Source organism: Dreissena polymorpha, chromosome 2 (assembly GCF_020536995.1).
Source record: "Dreissena polymorpha isolate Duluth1 chromosome 2, UMN_Dpol_1.0, whole genome shotgun sequence".
NCBI lineage: Eukaryota > Metazoa > Mollusca > Bivalvia > Myida > Dreissenidae > Dreissena > Dreissena polymorpha.
Window position 1 is genome coordinate 113,542,453 of NC_068356.1, and position 9,937 is coordinate 113,552,389.

A 9,937-nucleotide genomic window follows, 5' to 3' on the forward strand; every position below is an offset into this window, starting at 1 on the left:
TCTCAGATTTAAGGCAGATAATCTAGTGCTTTTTTGCTGCCATTTTTACTATTACACATATTTTCATTTTATGTTATGATGCATTGATCTTGTTTCTAAATTAACCAAGCAATCATGTTAAACTTTTGAAGAAAGATGTTGTCTGATAAATATAGAAAATATAATCACTACAAAGTGAACAAAATTCAGTTGAATACTGTGACCAACAAAGATTTGCCAAAGAGCAATTCAGATCATGATTTAAATTAAATACAAGTAATATGAAAGTCTGCCTATTGGATCCCAGTTAAGACTTATTTGTCAAATCTGCACATTAATTTTCCCTTAGCCATGTAGAATTGGGGACTAAATACCATCAAGTCATGTAAAAAGGAGCAGGGTATAGCACGCTGCTATTGATCTCTTGAGCTTTCACATGAATTTTACGGGCAAATTTCATACAACAAATGATATTATATAGTGTAATGATAAAGCATTATAAGCACAAATAATACCTCTTACTAGTGGTGCAAAAATCATTTAAGTGTCACATTTCAAAAGAAAATTTATATAAAAAGGTATTATTAATTGTTTAAACGTTATTAAAGGTTATTTCAATTCACTAAAGCATTTAATTACAAGAACAAGTGCATTTTATGTACATTACAATACATGTAACAGTATTGGCATTGTATTTATCTGCATTTGATGTGCATTTAATACACTTAAAAATGCAGACAAGACACACTTCTAACAGAAACAAATGTATTTTTTCTGCATTTTTCCAGCATAAATACTCTTCAAGTGTATTTTTTATCATCCCAAATACACTTTACCAGGAAAAAGGTATGTTAAAATGCATTTTTAGTTTGTTTTAAGTATATTTTCAAATGCATTAAGACACTCTTTTCTTTTGCAAAAAATGTTGAACAAAAACTTGAAAATATTTAATATACTAAAGTGTAGTAATAATTAAAGTTTTGTATGAGCATCAAAAACAGTGTCAAATTCATACCAGTGCCTATTTAGTAGCAGTAGGCCTTATATGGTCTACTTGTGGTAGAAATAATGCATTTTGTATAATACAACATACATAAATTAAAAAATATAGCTGCCCATACAGTTCAATACAATGTTCAATGAACTACACTATGCAAAGTTGAAATATGACATCAAGCTTGGAATAATCTTTTCAATAATGAATAATATTCTGTTTTAATTTATAAGTGAAATAGACACTTGCATATAAAAACTGATTTTACATCAAAACTAAATGTTTAATTTGATTTTTAGCTCCACTGGCCAAAGGTCCTGTGTCCATCGTGCATCCATGCATAAACTTTTCCTTTAAACATCTTCTCCTAAACTACTGGTCCAATTCTGATGAAATTTCTTAGGAATGTTCCTGGGGTGAACCTCTTTCAAATTTGTTCAAATTATGCCCCTGGGGTCAAATTTGACTCTGCCCTGGGGGTCACAAAATTGAAAATTTGCTTAAATAAGGCCTATTTTGTGAAAACATTCAAAATCTCCCGTCCATAACCGTTGGGCCTAGGGCTTTCAAATTTGGTATGTAGAGACATCTAATAGTCCTCTACCAAATTTGTTCAAATTATACCCTTGGGGTCAAGTTTGACCCTGCCCAGGGGGTCACAAAATTGAACATATGCTTATATAGGGTATATTTTGTGAAAACTTTACAAATCTTCTCGTCCATAACCATTGGGCCTAGGGCTACCAAATTTGGTATGTAGTGGCATCTTATAGTCCTCTACCAAGTTTGGTCAAATTATGCCCCTGGGGTCAAGTTTGACCCTGCCCCGAGGGTCACAAAATTGAACATATGCTTATATAAGGCCTATTTTGTGAAAACTTCAAAAAATTTCTTGTCAATAACAATCCGGCCTAGGGCTATCAAATTTGGTATATAGTGACATCTAATAGTCCTCTACCAAATTTGTTCAAATTTAATCCCTAGGGTCAAATTTGACCCTGACCCGGGGGTCACAAAATTGAACATATGCTTATATAATGCCTATTTTGTGATAACTTAAAAAAAATCTTGTCCATAACCATTAGGCCTAGGGCTACACAATTTGGTATGTAGTGACATTGTATAGTCCTCTACTTAGTTTGTTCAAATTATGCCCCAGGGGTCAAATTTGACCCTGCCCCGGGGGCCACAAAATCAATTATATGCTTATATAGTGCCTATTTTGTGAAAATTTTAAAACTCTTCTTGTCCTTAACCATAAGGCATAGGGCTACCAAATTTGGTATGTAGTGACATGTTATAGTTCTCTACCAAGTTTGTTCAAATTATGCCCCTTGGGTCAAATTTGACCCTGCCCGGGGTCACAAAACTGAACATACGCTTATATGGGGCCTATTTTGTGAAAACTTTAAAAAATCTTGTTGTCCATAACCATTGGGCCTAGGGCTACCAAATTTGGTATGTAGTGACATCTAATAAACCTCTACCAAATTTGTTCAAATAATGCCTCTGGGGTCAACTTTGACCCTGCCCCGGGGGGTCACAAAATTGAATAAACGCTTTTAAAGCGCCTATTTTGTGAAATCTTTAAAAATCTTCTTGTCGAAAACCATTTGGACTATGGCTACCAAATTTGGTATGCAGTAACATCTTATAGTCCTCTACCAAGTTTGTTCAAATTATGCCCTTTGGGTCAAATTTGATCCTGACCCGCATGTCACAAAATTGAACATTATATATGCTTATATCTTGCTTATTTTGTGAAAACTTTAAAAATATTCTTGTCCTTAACTCTAGGACCTAGGGCTACCACATTTTGTATGTAGTGAGATATAGTAGTCCTCTACAAAGTTTTCCCAAATTATGCCTCTGGGGTTAAATTTGACCCAGCCCAGAAGGTCACAAAAGTGTACATGTGCTTAAATAGGGCCTATATTTAAGTATTTGCACATGCAGAGAAATTTGTTTCAGCCTTTTTTTCAGCAGTGGAGGGATACAGGGCCATCATGGCCTTCTTGTTTAAATACTCAAAAAATGAAACCGTGTTCATGCTTGCATGAACACAGTTTATAAATGCTGTCAGAATTATAAAATATGCAATTACTATAAATACAAATGCCAGGGAAAAGTGCTTTTTGTACTTAAAAATTTGAATGAATATTACAATAATACATTCTGAATACTTTAGTATGTAATTAACAGTTTTGTCTGAGAAAATCACTAAATTTTATATATTTATTCAAATTCACATAAATCATATTTCAAAAACACATCATGACTTCAAATCCTTTCACACAATACTGAAAAAAAATGCACAGTTTCTGATTGTTATTGATTCTTTATTAATTTATACATGTACCATTTTTTAATCTTGATGCATCCTCAATTGTATAATGCACATCTTAATCTGTTTTAACAATTATAATATAAAGATTAAGGCTGACTCAGTAAAATAATAATCCATGATTTCTGCAGTACTTGCAGACAAAATAGGAATACTGCTGTGATATTATCTATCTATCTAATGGGATATTAATTTGGCTTCAATAGAAAAAATCAAAGCATACACATGTATAAAATGTGTATGTATATATTAGTTAAACTTAAATTGATTGACCATCGATACAAAGATATTATAATATATGTACATTGTATGTATATATATATCCTTGTAAAACTAAAAATTAAATATGTATGTTTCTATTACATCAATTAGGACTTTTATTTTCAGACAAAGTAGAGTGAAGCTTAAAACAGTATCCAATTGTAACAGTCAATTTTGGGAAAATCAACCTTATAATTATTTTCTGTGTTGGCCAATGTCATAATTGGTATAAAATGTATATTGAACTGGAAGTTTTCTTTATTTTAAATGATAACATTTGCTTTGTCAGCCATAATTGTCACAATCAAGTGGTCTTTTTACACTGTAGTTTTCTCACTGACTATGGGTTTGTTCTGAGAATGAGCCACACAAAGTATCGTTGGGGAGATGAGTTGTCAATTTTATGTTTATCAGTCTTTCATAATCCAGTATACCTGTAAAAAGGGAATTTGTAACTAATAATCACACAATATACACAATTAAAATTGTCTGCATTTAGATTTATTTAGTACTGCACATTAATCATTTTCCAAAAATATGTAGCAACATAACATTATATAATGCTGCAATACTAAAGTAATTTACTAATTAAAGGTCGCTGATGTGTAATGGATGTGGTGTCCACCTAATGATCTGGAAGTCCCTGGTTTGATCCCCAGTGTGGGAGCATTCTTAAGAAATCTCCAAGAGACACCCAAGTACTGGTTCTAGGCCCAGGAAACGAACTCAAGAGCATTTCACATACATGTACGTAGTTAGTACTTTAAATTTAATCGAACTAAAAATGGGTTAAAACTAACAACTGAAACCCTTATAAATACATTTTATTTTGAATCAAGCAAATGTGCAAATTCATTAAAAATAATGAGTAAAATTTAAAAATTCTACTTTAAAGTAATCATGATAATTTAGATCATTTTCAGAATATTTAATGATGATAATGATACAATTATATATTCCCTAAATGATAAAAATAAAACATGTAATGTTAATTTATGAAAAAAAAACGTTTTAATTTTATCAATATAATGGTAATTACAACTAGATACAGGCAATTAGATCAGAAACGTGCATTAATTATATTAACCCATTCATGCCTAGTGTCCTGAAAAAAAGGACATTGCAAACAGCGTAGACCCAGATGAGACGCTGCATAATGCGGCGTCTCATCTGGGTCTGCGCTGTTTGCTTAAAGAAATTTCTGTAAGAAATATTCTAAATATAGAAATAAATATACCAGACAGCCCTACTTTTGGAAATAAATTGATCCAATTTAGAAGGATGGTAGAGTCCACTGGGCATAAATGGGTTAATGAACAACCCAGACATTTGTAGTGATTTATGGTCACTATTTGATTAACGTTCTATACATTACCTGTCATAAAAGGTATTTTTTAGCCAGTACTACAATCGGCAATGATAGTCTGTATTGCATACATATTCCAACGTCTATTATCGATTCGCTTCCTTAAACTGAACAAATATTTAATGTTTACATCGCGAAACGTAATGCTTCCAGTTTCACTTTCGGTTTGGTTGGTTTTGTAAACACCGTACTTTCATCTTAAAAATTGGATGATAGGGTGATTAAATAATAATGGAAAAGTAAATCACTTGGATAATAGGTCAAAATGCAACACAAATGAACGTTAATAGTGCTCTTAATATCAAAGTTTCGGTAAAAAGTTTGGCGCTAGTTCAACGCGCATGTATACAGCCTCATAACAATAGACTGACAACCTTTTGGGTAGTAAAGTAGTAATACAAGGCAATATGGCGACCGTTAGCCACGAGGCCTATCTTACGGAGGAATCCGAGATAGCCGATGTATCACGATTGCCCAATCTGGTTAAACAGGATCATACTTTCTCCGAACACGTGAACTCATAATATTATGTTGTCATTAAAACGCACTAACATGTGGTTAAAGCCAATGCAGTGAACCAACGCTATTGTTAATGTCATTAAGGTCGGCACTTAAAGCGAACGCGGGAATATGAGACCATTTAAAATTAATTGACATTTACAACTGATAAATTAGAGATATTGGCGAAGTTTCTCTTTTTTTCAGACCGGACATTGTCAACAATATTTACATTCATGTTTGCCTATTATCGATGCAATTTTTGTTTTTCCATTTTCAAGCCGAAATTATTTCTCCGCTTAATAAAGTTATTGCATTCCTTTTGTATTCCTGATATTCCTATCTCCTTAATAAACATGAACTCAAATTGTTTTTCACTTTGTATTTTTACAAATCGCTCGGCACGCTTTTCTTCTAAATTAAAATACTGTTGACGTTGTTCCAAAGTTTTTATTAAACACCCGCACACATAAAAAGTCAGTTATCGTTGCAGATAATTTAAAAAAAGTCTGTTCGAAATTTTTCATTTTACAGGACCCCTTGTTTTTCTACGAAATTTTATTTGTAACGTGTTATCAATAAATCGTAAGTTTTGAAATAAGTTGGGATAATTTGTCTTGTACCTACGAGAAAGTATATGCTATTGACGTGAATCTTGAATGATGATGACTACACGGTTCAGATTTCAAACTACCGTTAAATTATTTATGACATTAGCCTATACTTTTAATTAAAAGCCATCTCCAACTAGAAACGGTCACCATTCATAAAAGGATCAATAGTCTGTTACAATTGTCATTCATGCAAACACTGCAAGGTTTCGAATTTAATGTAACTGGAGCTCTCCTTGTTGAAATCTACACATGTCATCAACTTGAACGAAGTTGCAAAATCGTACACATGGGTGGAGGTAATCAAGTAATCAGCAAGATAGCGACGTCCATGTCGAGACAGGTTTTTTTCGCCGTTAATACCCTTTATTACTTGTTTCATTTTTGTAACTGCCGCTCATTTCCCAGCCATATCATCAAGAAAGTGATAAGCGTTTATTCGTATTAATTTTCGCTATTCACTCGCTGCGAATGTTCTTAGCGTGAGAAGTAATTTTGTAACCCACTGTGCGTAAGCAATTTCGCAGCAAGTTTAGTCGAGATATAGAGCATATATGAATACGATATAAACGCCTATCACTTTCATGTCGATATGGCTGAGAAGTGAGTGGCATTTAAAAATACTAAAGGGCTAAAACGTTGAAGAATATCTGTTTTGACATGGACGTCGCCATATTGTATGTCACGTGATTACCCCCTCTTATACAGTGAGTAATGAACTGGACACCCATGGCGTGCTTATTTCGCGACCTGCGACAACATCCATTCTTCTTTCTTGTATTGTAATGGAAGCAAATATTTTTCAGACAATGATACATTGTGTATTTATTCATGTCCGTCAAAGCATTAATAACAAGAGCTGTGTTTGTGAACCACATTTCCCCCTACTGCGCTTTGAGGCCATACGGCAGCTATTTTAGAAACAAGGTTATATTTTGAATGTAAAGGTCACAGTGACCTTTGACCTAGTGACCTCAAACCATGTTTGATTGTAGATCTCAATGAGATGCATGCACATGTGAAGTTTAAAAAAAATAGATGTAGACCCAAGAGATTTCATTTTATGAGCAAGGTAAAAGTTTTGGGACAGACACACACATACAATTACAGACAAACAGACAGACAGACAGGCCAAAAATAATATACCCCCTTATCATTCGATATAGGGGGCATACTAAAAAGCATAGTACGAAGTGCATGAATTCTTCCGAGGAGTTGAACAAACGTATTCACGGCGACGTTATCGCTGTGATGATTTTAAAATCGATCCAACACATTGAACAAAAATACAACAACAGTATGATTCTTGTTTAATGAGTACAGTAATCAATCGGCAAGGGTGAATATTTCCACACAGATCACGCTATTTTGTCATTCAACGTACATACAGCTTCATTAACTTACAGTAATATAAAGGTCAGAAATGCAAATAATAACCAACATACTGATTCAGTAGATAGAACTCATTTTAATTGAATTTCTTGTTTCGAATGTGCATGTTCAAATTAAAATGCAAATTCGCTTATCGCCAAAGAATACGTTTGGTGCAAACTCAATGAAATTCCTTAAAACTCGACTCGGTTGACGTGAAAGAAGTCAGAGTTGATTTGCTTTCAAATTTTTTCTCGTTTTTTTTATGTGGATTATTAAAAAAATCAAGCAAATTCTTGACAATCGCTAAACAAACAATACCGATTGGAAATGACGTTGTCATAGAGCGACGGAAAGAGTAACTTAAACATCGTCAGCAGTACCTGTCACTTCTTAAAAACAGAACAATCTGGTCCGACACACATCGTGAAATAGGGAGTTTTATTTATTTAAATGATCCCTTCAAAAAGAGACGTTTTGTGTAGCAAGCGATTGAAAGAACAGAATAACAGCAAGAAATAAAATGTGTTCTGTGTATTATCGTTTCTATTCAACACGTGGCCACTTAAATGAGTATATTGCATCTGATTACATAAAAAGTGACATCTTCTATCAGTGTGTGTATGATAGGGGTTGGTGCGCAAACATAACATGTACATACATACATACAAGCGCCTTTTGCCTTCTTATTATGATAACGGCACTATTTCTAGTTATCGCAAAGCAAGCGTATCTAAAGATACTCGTAAATGGAAATAATGTTGTTAAAGCCAACTCTAAACAGTATGACAACTTTTAAATTACAAATAATTGTATTTCACTTGGGTCAGTATTAGCATTATTATGATTTTAAGGAATATGTTATACTGGTTGTGGTTGTAACCTTTATACAGATTTTTATTTTTATTTTTATCATTACTTATGAACTACACTCATCTAAGACATTTCACTGTATTATTTTTTTATCAAAGCCTCGACAAGTGCATCTTTATTTCAGTTGAATAAAATGATGTATACATGTAGTATGCCACAATAGACCACGATTTAACAAAGTGTATTATAACGTGTTCACGTGTTTAGATGGTTAGTAACGGGAACAATTATTTATTAAGCGCAAAGTAAATTTAGCAAACACTGTGTCAACCTGTCAAGGCCTATCTGTGACGTGATTATATGTTTGCAAACATGTACACATCATTGAGTTATCTGTAACATTGCGTCATTCCATCCAGTCCGGATAATAGGGCGCTAACTTCCTCTCGGAATCCACACGACTATTCAAATGAAATGAACTTTTGCTGCTTGTTAATTTGTTCAAATCGTTCAGCTCAGCAATCGATACGCCCGGGGGCATTTGGGACCATCTGAAAGTTATTGTTGGTAATAACCGATTTACGAGTGAAAATGTCAGGATGTTTGTTGGTCTCTTTACATTTTGCAGAGCGTTTAATGTACACAACATGTATATATGTAGTTTTTTTTTTATAAATTCTTTTTAATATTTTAAGATTCCCCATCGAGAGCATTCGTTAAGTCAATGTCATATTTAAATAGGATTTCTTGGTATTTGGTATGTCATACAATCGCAAGACACAAATGACCTTTTCGCATGACATTGTCGATAATCACGTAACAAGTCTCGACCAGATAATGGTATTATTGTAATTCTTTTAATTGAAGCCATCCGTTCCTAGAAACGGTCACGTGTATTTGTAGAGCACTTATTACAAGAAGTCTGTAAGATATTAGATATTGTTTATGTTTCAGACCGTTCAACTAGGTCAACGTTTCAAAACCAATTATCAGTACTATTGGTTTTAATTAATGCCATCTGTGCATAGAAACGGTCGCATGAATGATTTGTGAAACACGCTGTTAGTTTGGAAAGCAAGCAAACTCTGCATACACTTCGTAAGACATATGACCACCAAAACTCACTGTGTTAGATTGTTTGGTTATGGTAGTTACATGCTTCAACAAGTATTAACTTGGTATTATTATTGGAAACATATTATTTATGTGATGTGAGTGTCGTTACATTCATTCGAAAATAAAACCTAAGGTATGGTAGCATACATAGACATTACTTGTGGAGGTGACACAGTCTGATATGTTTATTTTTCAAATTATTTAGAAGTAGATGATTAAAACAAACCTGAACAAAAAGGTTAACAACCTGTTTCAGGAACCAAGAGAATATGCATGAGTAAACCATACACGAGTTTAATACGTCTACTCGATTAATACGTTTTACTCAAGCGAAAATACATAGAAATTTATATAGACAAAGTTTCAGAAAGAATCAATGAATAAGACCTGACTTAACAAAGCGACACCGTATATAGAACGAAAAAAAATCAAATATAGGTCGTTGCAGATTTAAATGTCAAGAAGCCTATGGGAGAAAAAAATGAACTCATAAGCGATGCATTATTCGTTAGACAAGAGTACTGTAGTTGATAATGTTGAATTAAGTCCAGAATGGTTCTTAACGGAATGGCTTTGGGAGACAA